General features: G+C 40.2%; 1 non-coding gene across 1 annotated transcript; it reads left to right on the forward strand.

The window, feature by feature from the left end:
- Positions 1-1,997: 1,997 nt before the first annotated feature.
- Positions 1,998-2,073, forward strand: TRNAS-AGA (transfer RNA serine (anticodon AGA)). Its single transcript has one exon. It is a non-coding gene; the product is annotated as a tRNA-Ser (tRNA).
- The last annotated feature ends 10,530 nt before the right edge of the window (positions 2,074-12,603 follow it).

Raw genomic sequence — 12,603 nt, forward strand, 5'->3', positions numbered from 1 at the left:
AGGGTGGAGAAGAAGATGAGTGCTTCTCCTGTGTGCCCTGGTCAGGAATCAAACCTGGGACTTTCACACGCGGGGCTGATGCTCGACTGCTGAGCCAACTGGCCAGGGACGTGATCAAATTTCTTTTGGCACTGATTGCAAGATGCATTTTAAGTGTGTGTGTGTTTAATTTTAGAGCAACAGAGAGAGAGCAGCATTCATCTGTTGTTCCATCTAGTTGTGCATTCATTGATTGCTTACCAAATGTGCCCTGACAGAGGATCAAACCCGAACCCTTAGTGTTTCTGGATGACACAATAACTGACTGTGCTAATGGTCAGAGCCAAGATGCATTTTTAATTAGAGGAACATTAAATGTGAAACAATAGGCAGTTTAGAGTCAAATATAGTAGTTATTAGTATTTGTTGACCACCTTACTTTTTTCGGGGACGGGGTAAGTGCTTTCAGTATGTTATCTTTTATTACTGATTATCTCTACTTCTCAGATGAGAAAACAGAAGCACAGAGAGGCATCACTGGCCAAAGTTACACACTGACGTGACTCATTTCACCCCTGATGTGAAACTTTTCTGAGTCCTATCCCTCTTCTCCCAGCACATCGAGCAGCTTTTCCACCTCGCACTTAACCAATCCGTGTATACATCCCTGCCTTTCGCAGAATTCTAGTACCTGAGTTATATTTCTATATCAGCCTTGGCAACTGAGAATTTCACTTCCAGTATATGTGAAGTGTGAGTCAATCCTGTTACTGGCATTTACAAAAGTGGAAGCTGGGAGTTTGGAAAAGAAGTAGGTGCCGTGAAATTTAGAAGATGTAAGAGAAGCTGAGGAGAGAGCAACCTGGGTCTCCGGCAGTGTCCCTGATGCTATGGGAGGAGGGACAGGGGGGTTAGCAGGGCCATACAATTCCCGAGGGCCAGAGGAGGGAGGCTCAGAAATACTTACTCAGCCATGCTGAGTAGGTTAAGCACGTGTTACCCAAAGTAGTGGTTGTTGCTGCTGCTGCTGTTCTCCTTTCTCTCCTCCTTCTGCCCCTCTTTCTCCTCATTCTTATTCCTACTCATCATATTATTAATCCAGTGACTTTGCAACTCAGTTCCTTTGTGGAGCTTGGGAAGAAAGAATTTATTCTGAGTTATAAAATCAGAAGGGATTGAACATTTTGTTGAACAACTGTTACAGTATGTAGTTACTGTTAGTTTATACTCCTACAGCAAAGCAAAATGAACTTAATGGGCGTAGATGTTCCATAGAAATTGTGGCAAGACTGTCCTCAATTTTTCTAGCCTCTCTGAGTCTAATCCTGTATGGGCTCTAGTCTTGGCCATGTGACTTACTTTTGCTAATGGGATAATAGCAAATATGATGCAGAGGCTGGAAAAGTACCTGCTCTTGCTGCTGGGAACCCTTCTTCCACTGTGTGAGCAAGCCCAGCTAGTCTCTAGGGCAGGGATAGTCAACCATTTTATACCTACTTCCACTTTTCTATCTCTGTTAGTAGTAAAATTTTCTAACCACCCACCAGTTCCACAGTAATGGTGATTTATAAAGTAGGGAAGGAATTTTACTTTATAAAATTTATAAAGCAGAATTTCAGCAAGTTAAAGCATATAATAATAATTACTTACCAAGTACTTTAGGTCGGATTTTCACTAAGTTTGGCAGAATAAATCTTTATTAAACAACTTACTATAGTTAAATCTATCTTTTTATTTATACTTTGGTTGCTCCCCTACTGCCCACAATGAAAGCTGGAATGCCCTCTAGTGGGCGGTAGGGACCAGGTTGACTCCCACTGCTGTAGAGCGTGAGACTGTGGAACGACACCCAACCATCCATTCCTTCCTGCGGAGGCCACAGACAGGAGGGAGGCCAGTCTACATCATCTAGCCCTGGCTGTCCCACCCCAGATCACAGAATCATGAGAAATAATTCATGTTTCTTTTAAGCTCTAAGGTTTGAAGTTGTTTGTTTTGTGTCAGAAGTTGACAGTAGGGCCCTGGCCTGTTGGCTCAGCGGTAGAGCGTTGGCCTAGAGTGCGGAGGACCCGGGTTCGATTCCTGGCCAGGGCACACAGGAGAAGCGCCCATTTGCTTCTCCACCCCTCCGCCGCATTTTCCTCTCTGTCTCTCTCTTCCCCTCCTGCAGCTGAGGCTCCATTGGAGCAAAGATGGCCCGGGTGCTGGGGATGGCTCTGTGGCCTCTGCCTCAGGCGCTAGAGTGGCTCTGGTTGCAACATGGCGACGCCCAGGATGGGCAGAGCATCGCCCCCTGGTGGGCAGAGCGTCGCCCCATGGTGGGTGTGCCGGGTGGATCCCGGTCGGGCGCATGCGGGAGTCTGTCTGGCTGTTTCTCCCTGTTTCCAGCTTCAGAAAAATGAAAAAAAAAAAAAAAAAAAAAAAAAAAAAAGAAGTTGACAGTATAGTGACCTCTTTTGCACATTTTTGCTACATGAAATATTCATTTTCTCTTCATGTGTTAACCTCTGTTGCAGTTTCATCAAGTTTTATAGGTTAGTCCTTAAGAATGTGGGCTACATTTGTAGTTGAGTTGGACTACTTGAATTTAAATTTTGACGCATCTGCTAGTTGCATGACTTTGCACAAGCCCCCAAACTTCTTTGGGCTTGGTTTCTTTATCAGTAAAATGGGTGTGGGGAAGATTAAATGAGAATGCATGAAAGACACTTCATGTTGTGTCTGACAGATAGTAAGTGTTCATTAAACATGAGCAATTAGAAGTAGTATGCAATATTCATAAAGATGCTCATAGGTTTACTCAGTACTCTGTCCCTATTCTTCCATAAACTTCTATAGGTTTTCTTAAATGTCAATTCTACTGTTGGATTTTCAGAAATAGACTTCAGAGTTGGTGAAGGACTTCATCTTCATTAGCATTCATCACATTTTTTGTTTGTACATCTCTCTCTCTTCTCAGGCCTTGGTTCTCTCAGGGTTAAGACCAGAAACAGCTGTGTTAATATTATATAGCTTGGTTTCTGCATGCCAGAGAGTAGTGTGTCCACTGAATGACTGAAGCCAGCAGGCATTAAGTGGAAGCTCCAGAATTTGGTTTGCTTTTGCAAAGACTTTTCCCCTCCCAGAACTCATCACCTTGGCAGCTGTGGCCTCTATATTGGGGCCATCAGGATCATTCTCATTGAGCATTTATCCCTGTTTATGATGGTCATAAAGCCAAAGCCATAGAAGGTCTTTGAATTTGTGTTCCCTGATCTGAACCCATCAAATGTGAAAGCTCACTGACATCTCTACACTTCCCTGTACAGTATGATAAAAGCCATCATCATATCCCATTTGGAGGAAAGCAGCTAATATAGAGGAATATGAAATGACATGGACCAGAACTCAAACTGGAGGTGCAGATAGGACCATGTGTAGACACTAGGTTTCTGGAGCTGTTGATCTGACTATGATTAATATAGATGAACCAGCTGACACCCTGCCCCCTGTCCCCTTGGCTTACAGCTGAGTCATTTGGGGTTATTTTGACTATTCCTGTGCATTGTGCCAGCTTCCATGTTCAGTCCTGTGTCTCTGCTTCTCTCTCTGGAAGCTTTCTCTAGCTCTGTGTGAGGCTGTCAGAAATTGGGGATTTAACTTTCCCAGGAGCAACCCAGAGTCCCTAAGAGATGGGAGTTAGAGAACACACTCTCCTGCTTTCCCTTCCTTTGGAGCAATGCTTCTTCTCAGAGTCCCCAGTGGGACCGAAGCCCAGTGACCTATGGCAATAGCTCCTCTTTAACTCAACCTTTTTAGTTTTCCTCTTTCCCTGTGTCTCATTTCTTGCTCATTCCCTCCATTGTGCTCTGAGATCACCTCTTCAACAAACCACTTGTGCTCAACTCCTTGCCTGCTCCGACTGGCCTTCCATACTAGGACAGTGCCCACTAGCCTTTTGTAAAAGAGCGTTTAAGCCATAAATACGATCACTATATTCTTCTACATCAGAGCATGCAGAATACTGGCACTGTTCATAGTAAAAAAAATAAGGAGAACAGCTGCCAACATTATAGGTCAGATTTTTACAACGTGTCATGGATTTCATAACTCTCTAGAGATATCCCAGGATGGCAGTTATATTCATTTGTTTTCTGGATCCCCTCCAAGCCTGTTTGTACATTATACCAGGTATCCAGCCCATATGAAAACACAAGCTAAAAAATACTGCTGTGGAGCAGAGTTGAGAAATCTTTCATACTGAAAGTGATTGCTATTAACTGTTGAGTAATGTGCCAACCACCCAGGAAAATAAACTATTTGTCTTTATATTGTGCCTTGAATTCAGTGGGTACTCAATATATCTTTTCAGAATTATCCTCGAGGATCTTACATTCTAATTAAAGAAGCAAGATATGCACTCAATGGTTAAGCACTTCTTAAAGGTGTTATTTAATTAAGGATAATAATTAACAGAATAGGTAATAAGTGCCTAGAGTCATTCCTCTGGGGTCTGGAGCCTGGAGTGAGTAGAAGAAAATGATAGAACTGGCTAAATGATGATCTAGTCCAGTGGTTGTCAACCTGGTCCCTACTGCCCACTAGTGGGCATTCCAGCTTTCATGGTGGGCGGTAGTGGAGCAACCAAAGTATAAATAAAAAGATAGATTTAGCTATAGTAAGTTGTTTTATAAAGATTTATTCTGCCAAACTTAGCGAAAATCCGACATAAAGTACTTGGTAAGTAATTATTATTATATGCTTTAACCTGCTGTAACTCTGCTTTATAAATTTTATAAAGTAAAATTCCTTCCCTACTTTATAAATCACCATTACTGTGGAACCAGCGGGCAATTAGAAAATTTTACTACTAACAGAGATAGAAAAGTGGGCAGTAGGTATAAAAAGGTTGACTACCCTTGATCTAGTCTCTTGATTTTATGGATGCTGAAACAAAGAACATTCTTTACAGAGTCCCTTCTCTTAGTTAAACACAGTTTTATGATTAAATCTAGTTAGAATCAGTATTTAGTGCTTACTTTGAGCATAAACCTATCTAAAGGCTAGACTGTTACGAGGATTAGTTGCCAACCTTCTATAGTTTTGGCTGTCTTTTTTTGAAAGCTACTGCCATTCTTGTATTTGATGTGGGGTCCTCTAATGACTCAGGGATATGTCAGAACTGGCTATTAGCATCTTAACTTTTTTTCTCCTACTATCAGCAAAAAAATGAATGAGGAATAAAAAAGGCATTCTTTTTTTCCTATGCTCTCATTCAGCAGGATAGTGAGTCTGAATGTCTTGAAATGCTCAAGTGTTTCAGAGGCAATGAGAGAAAGGAATTAGGAGAAAAGCCCTGGCATTTGGAGATGTTTATGACTTGTCTAGAGGGCAGTATACTAGGATGACTTGTTCCATGTCCATATCAAATCAAATCAGGCTCTTTGGTCCATGGTTGGTGAAAGGTTCTTTATCAGTTTTCATATAATTTCTCTTGAGCTGAGCCCAAGGCTCCTGCCATTCAGGACAAAGAGGGAAGAGATCTCTGGCTAGGCCCATCCTGTATACCAGTGGTCCCCAACCTTTTTTGGGCCACGGACCAGTTTAATGTCAGAAAATATTTTCAAGGACCGGCCTTCAGGTTGGGACAGATAAATGTATCACGTGACTGAGACAAGCGTCAAGAGTGAGTCTTAGACGGATGTAACAGAGGGAATCTGGTCATTTTTTAAAAATAAAACATCGTTCAGACTTAAATATAAATAAAACGGAAATAATGTAAGTTATTTATTCTTTCTCTGTGGACCAGTACCAAATGGCCCACAGACCCGTACTGGTCCACGGCCCGGGGGTTGGGGACGACTGCTATATACCACTGAGGCCATTCCCTGGGTCCATTCATAGATCAGTCCTCCCAGTGGTATCTGTACCAAGCTTGTCTGTGGCTCCCAAAGCTGTGACTCTGAGTCATAGATTTCCACATGATCATTGCCATCTGAGGTCTGTCACCTACAAGGTGTTGCCATCCATGGAACCTGCTATCTCTTTGGGAACCAATTCTAACCTGGTGGAAACATAAGTCTAGACACTGGAAACTTGGTCTGGCTATCATCCTAGAATAAGGGCTGAGGAGGAGAAGAATGTATTTTAATATTTTGCTGATGAATTAAGTTAGGACATTCATTCATTTTTTTCATATCTCCAGAGTGGGGGCCTCATTTTTGCAGAGTAATTGAGGGAAATTGTGAAGGAGCCAGATCCAAGGGAAACTTTGATTACCAGATTACAGAAAACTTTGATTGCCTCAATATCTCAACTTTTTCCTAAAAAAAGATATGATGCATTTATTTTATTTATTGACTTTAGAGAGAAGAGAGAAATAAATAAGGAGAGGAGTGGGAAAATCAACTTATGGTAGTTGCCTCTTGTATGTGCCTTGATCAGGCAAGCCCAGGGTTCTGAACCACTGACCTCAGCATTCCAGGCCAACACTTTACCCACTGCGCCACCACAGGTCAAGCAAGAATGTAGTGCATTTTGAACAGGGGATTGATGTAATGAAATCAATGTTTCAGATGATTTAACCTGGTGTTGTTCAAGACAATTAGAGGAGAGACAGCATGGAGTTTATTAGATAGGAAGTTTTATAGTAAGTCTTAAAATGAGATGCCTGGTAGCTGGCAATATGATTAGAAAGAAATCAAGGGATAGTTGGATGGATGGAATACAATTGACTCATGATTTACTCTGTCAAAGGCACATGGTGAATAAGACCAACAAGGTCCTTACTGTCATGGAAAGAAGGCAAATGATACACAAAACAAATGAATAAGAATTTTGAATGGCGATACATGCTCTAAAGAAAATAAAAGATGATGGTGCAATAAGAGGTAACTTGGCAGTAGGTGGGGATTTCTGCTTTATAATAGTTGGTCAGCAAAGGTCTTTCTGAGGCGGTGTCTCTGAACTGTAAGCCGCCTTCCTCCCCTTGCCCGTCTCCCCCTCCCCCCACCCCGCCGCATCATGCATGAACTGTTATGCCTGAGCACATGCCCGTTAGCCTCCTCCACGGGAGCACTTATCACACTAAATTATGAGTACGCATTGGCTGGTATGTGCAACCCACTGTACTATTATAAGGACAAGGAATTATTTATCTTTATTACCAAAGCACCTACCACTGTACTTGGTACATCAGAGGCATTCAGTAAAGATTTTTTGAATGAATCAATGAATGAATGGTTCAGTCACCAAGATAAAGAGTCTAAAGAGAATGGGACAGTGGGTAAAGGATGAAGCTTTGGGAAACTCCCCTAGTTGGGAATGGGGACAGAAAGAAGGGGGCCAAGGAGGGGAGTTTGGCGCTTGCCTTCTGCCATTCCTGCCCAGTTAGCACATTGGTCTGTGCCTGCCTCACTTCCTTCTCCTTCTGGTTTCCTTGTTTTTTCTGGACTTGAGCTTTTCAGTGTGGTAACCACTAGCCACATGTTGGCTCCTGAGCACTTGAAATGTGACCAGTCCTAGTTGAGGTATGCTATCTGTATAAAATCCATATTGGGTTTCAAAGACTTAGTTTTTTTAAAAAAGGATGTAAGATATCTATTGAATACTTTGTAGTTGACAGTGTTTAAAAGATATTGGTTTAGATATTTAATATTAAGTTAATGTCACTGTTAATTTTTACTTTCTTAGTATGGCTACTAGAAAATTTAAAATGAATACTTGACTCACACTTTATTCATATTGCCCATTACTGGTTGATAGCCTATACTAGCGAGGGTCATTTGGTATTAGCTGATCATTTCTAAAATGACTGGATCAAAGATGAGTGATAATTGTCATTTTATTTCCTTCTCAAAAATATAAATATCTCAATGCATTTAAAATAATGGAACCAGATATGGCAGATGTAACATAACTTTTGTAACAAAGAAGCATATCCCAGTGAAAAACGTTTTGGAAGTACAGAGTTAGTTTTTAAATTCAAAAGTAGATTCTATCACCTTCATTAGAAGACTGCTTTCAAATTTCAGTGTAAAACTCTCCCCTTGTAATTTATCCTAAAAAATGTCTTTTCTAATTTTCTCTTTTATTCCTACTCTTTGAGATTTCTGTTACAGGATAACTGCATGCCTTAGTTTTATTTATGTATTTACTTATTTTTATTTCACACATAGGTGGGATACGAAGCTGAGACTCATGGACATAGATAACAGTGCAGTGATTACCGGGGGAGGGAGATGTGAAGGAGTTTTATTTATGTATTTATTTCTAACAATCCCCAAAGACGCAGTGAATGGTGCCCCAGCAGCCCTCTCCTCCTGGCCTCGCATAGGTAATAGCAGTGTAAGGATTCTTAAAGAAGCAGAGCAGGTGTTACTTAAACACTCTATCTGTATCCTACCAATAACATTTTTAAGATTGAGCCCACAGTCCCCAGATGTTAAAACTCTTTCACTGATTCCAAATTATGAATGCTCCATGTTGCTTTAATCCATTCCCCTGCAATGGCTTTATTAGATGAAACACCCTGTTGAGCATCTGAAGAACAGTGGGATTATCACATTTCCCTTTGAAAACCCAGTAAAGACAAAATAAATGGTTAACAAAACAGAGCAAATTCAGTTTGCAGGTGTTCATAGGCAATGCAACCCCTGATAAAATCTGTGTCTCTGTTCTTCTTTCCTTGTGAAATGCCTTTTAAGCAGGCTAAAGATATTCTTGAGGAAAAAAGAAATCATGGGGGCAAAAGTTACTTTCCTCTCCTTTTGATGTGTTGCTAATTGCCTTGAGTAGACTGCAGAGACAGTGGGTAAGAAATCCAAAAAACTTTGTTTTGTTAAGCTTCACTTTTGACTGCACACTGGGTGTGCCAATAAAACAGTTCTTCATCATCTGTATCTCCTAGAGTGTTGACTCTTAGCGATTGATTTTTTTTCCCTTGGCAAATCTAATTAACTATTTGAAGTATTTCATCAAGCGGTACTCAGTTACTGTATACATTGGTGGTTGGCTCTTAAGAGATTCTCTTAAAAACCCGGTTACATCCCAGCACTCTAAAAATTCTTGTCTGCCAGAGCAATTTGAATTTTGTGATTAGTGTCTGCTGGAAATCATAATTCAATAAAGACCAACTCATTTAAAAATGTTTCATACTGGGCTTGCATTAGGTAACGTGGGTAACAGGAGACACAGAAACACATACAAACGTTCAGGTCTACACAGGAAATCGGAGTGGTAGTGAACAAGTTGAAGGAGGCTTTTTGTATTTTTTAAGAAGCTCTAGCCAGATTAGGAGTGTGCGTGCATGTGCGTGTGTGAGTCTGTGTGGACAGTCTTTTCTTTTGCTTCCCTCATACAAGCATTAACCACCAATTCCTAAATGCAAACTGGTGGGTATAAGAAGAATCTCAACATTTAAAATAATAATAAACAAGAGCCCCTGCATATTTCTTTGTGTAATGCTTTTATGACCCTGCCTTCTCCCCTTGAATGAGACTGTATCCGTCTCCTGGCCTCCTCTCTCTCTTTCTTCTTTTACTCCTTTTATGAACATAGGATTACTGCTATAGAAAATATGGTCATGCCATAGGGGAATGTACCTCCTGCTCAGCGTTTGTTTTTTCTCTCTTCCAACTACATTTGCAGACTGCAGCTGCTGCAGCCTTTGGAGGAAAAAAAAAATCTGTGTCCTTATGAAACTGTAATTCTTGAACAATGAATCCTTCCTTGCAGGACACTGTATTTTTTCACTGCTGTTTAGTGCAGTCTGCCATTAGTCTTCCCTGCAGTTTATTGGCTGCCCAAATTCGTCATTTGATATATGTAGGAATATTTAAACATTCTCCTCCCACCCCAGAAAAGTTTGTTTCATCTTTGCACCATGGGGCTTCCCGCTGTCTTCACAGGACGCCTCCTACTCTTCCCTCTTTTTTTTTTCATATGGGCTGTTTATCCGTGCCCATGCCCACAGGTCCCTTTTTTATGATGAGGTATCGCACACTGCTTTCCATTTGCCTCCTAAAGTGCATTCAGAAAACACCATCCCTTGCCTGTTTTCCCTATTCTCATCTCTATTCCAAACCTCTCCATCTTTTACAACACATCAGCCGAGTTGAACTTCCAATTTCTCCTTTTTTTACTACTTCAGTACGTTCTGTGCTTTCATGAGTTGTAATTTCCCTTGCTTTTAAAATTACAGTGCTTAGAGAGATTATGACGTTTTTCCTGAAATTTGGGAAAATGAAAATATGTATGTATTTAATTCTGGTATATTTTCCTCTTCTGTCCTCTAAACATTATTAGATATTTGAAAAATAGGAGGGACCCATCCTGATTTGATGAACAGAAGGCTGCAGCCTGCATGTAAATGAAAAGACAGCTAGATTGTGCTTGATGTTCATCATGTAGAGAGATACATTTTTGTTTTAAAAACATTTTTTTGTATATATCAGACTAAATCAACTTTGATGTGTGATTTTGTAGCTCAACTTAACAATCAAAGGTTTAAAAAAATAAGAGGAGACCAGTTAGTTCTTATTTTTTCTTTAAGCTTCAAGAGCAAGTAAAACCAAACTTATTGATTGCCCTGTGATGATTGTATGGTATTTCCTGTAAATCCTTTAAAAAGAAGAATTAAACTGAGAGAGAAACCTAAGGTTGTTACTTTCTGATTAGTACAGAGGTCCTTGCTAACATATAAGCTTCTTGTCAGTTAATATTTTTATGGGGAACTTTTGGTGCCTTTTCTTTTAAAGGATAATATAGAGAAAACAGTTGGCGTGTTGACATTAAGCTGTATTGAGGAAGGTGAGTCCCCACTCCCCACATCTGTTCAGTGTTTCTGTTGCCTTTCATTTTCTAAAGTGTTACATATGGAATACATATGTCTTTCTGTTCTAGTACCACAGGGAAAAAAAAAGGAAAGAAATAAAAAAGAGAAAAATCACAAAGAAATCAATAAACACCTGTTATTCCCAGATCTGCAGTTATTTGGGCTCAGAAGTGCCTGCAGGCAAAGTTAGAACAAAAAATGCTAGATGTCTATCTGCCTTCATAGATTTCTTAGCCTGTATGAGATTTTTAAATTTTATTTTATATTTATTTCATTTTGTTTCATCTTACTTTATACCGGAGTGGACCCTTCACCTTCTGTTATTTTACTGCCCCGGATTTGTTCTCTCCAATGTATATTTCCTCTTTCCTTACACGCCGCATTTTGTACTCAGCCAAGCGGGGATTTTTTTCAGACGGCTCCAGAATGTAGCCTTGCTTTTAGCTCTCGCCCGTTTCACAGCAGGTTTCCTACGTTAGATTGCCCCCTGCTGCTTCAGGAACATTAAAAATTTCGCTAGAAATAAAATATGTTTGGGGACCTACCATTATAAACATATATATTCTAGTGAAATATATTGGAACCTAATCGTTTGAAAATAGATTCAAATATGAGTAATAATTGGTCAATATTTTGGCATGTCAGATGGAGATTTTAAACTGTGTGTGAGTGTGTACATGTCCGCACAATTCAGACATTGTCCCTTTCCACTGGAAGTTACCTGTGATTTAGAGGGCATCATTTAAATGAATATGAATCACACTGTATGCTTTTTCCTTTGTCTGTGATAAGCGATGTACTTGCCATTAGCATGTTCTTATCCAATTGCATAGCATGCTTTTTCTTTTTAATGTTTATTTTATTGATTTTGGGGAAAGGAAGGGAGAGAGCAGGAAAGAGACAGGAACATCTGTTCCTGTATGTGCCCTGACTGGAATCGAACTGGCAACATCTGTGCTTTGGGATGATGCTCTAACCCAGTGGTCTCCCACTTTTTTTGGGCCATGGACCGGTTTAATGTCAGAAAATATTTTCATGGACCGGCCTTTAGGGTGGGATGGATAAATGTATCACATGACTGAGACAAGCGTCAAGAGTGAGTCTTAGATGGATGTAACAGAGGGAATCTGGTCATTTTTAAAAAATAAAACATCGTTCAGACTTAAATATAAATAAAACGGAAATAATGTAAGTTATTTATTTTTTTCTCTGTGAACCGGTACCAAATGGCCCACGGACTGGTATTGGTCTGCGGCCCGGGGGTTGGGGACCACTGATCTAAGGGAAAAGAGGTCAATGCCCCTGACTAAATAGTCAGGTATTACATGTCCTAAAATTTTCTGCATCTGGTGGTCCAGAATTGTTATCTCACTGTGGTTTTAATTTGCATTTCCTTTACTAGTGTGGCTGAGAGTCTCATATAAAGATTGGCCATTTGTGTTTTCCCGTCTGAGAAATGCCTGTTTATGCCTTTTGCCCATTTTTTCCCTAAGTTATCTGTGTTTTTCTTATCAATTAATAGACATTTCTTATATATTTTGGATGCTAACTCTTTGTTAGTTCTGAGTGTTGAATTGTCTTTTTCCATCCTGTGGCTTGCATTTTTAATTTCCTTATTGTTTTTAAGTTAAATTTAATTTTTTCCCTTTTTTGGTATCCTTTTATTGTTTTAAGTGAAAGGAGGGGAGATAGTGAGACAGACTTCCACATGTACCCCAACCGAGATCCACCCAGAAATCTCATCTGGGGCTGATGTTCCAATCAACCAAGCTATTTTTAGGCTGATGTGCTTGGACCAACCAAGCTATCCT

The sequence above is a fragment of the Saccopteryx bilineata genome, chromosome 9 (genome assembly GCF_036850765.1).
Source record: "Saccopteryx bilineata isolate mSacBil1 chromosome 9, mSacBil1_pri_phased_curated, whole genome shotgun sequence".
In the NCBI taxonomy this organism is placed as follows: Eukaryota; Metazoa; Chordata; class Mammalia; order Chiroptera; family Emballonuridae; genus Saccopteryx; species Saccopteryx bilineata.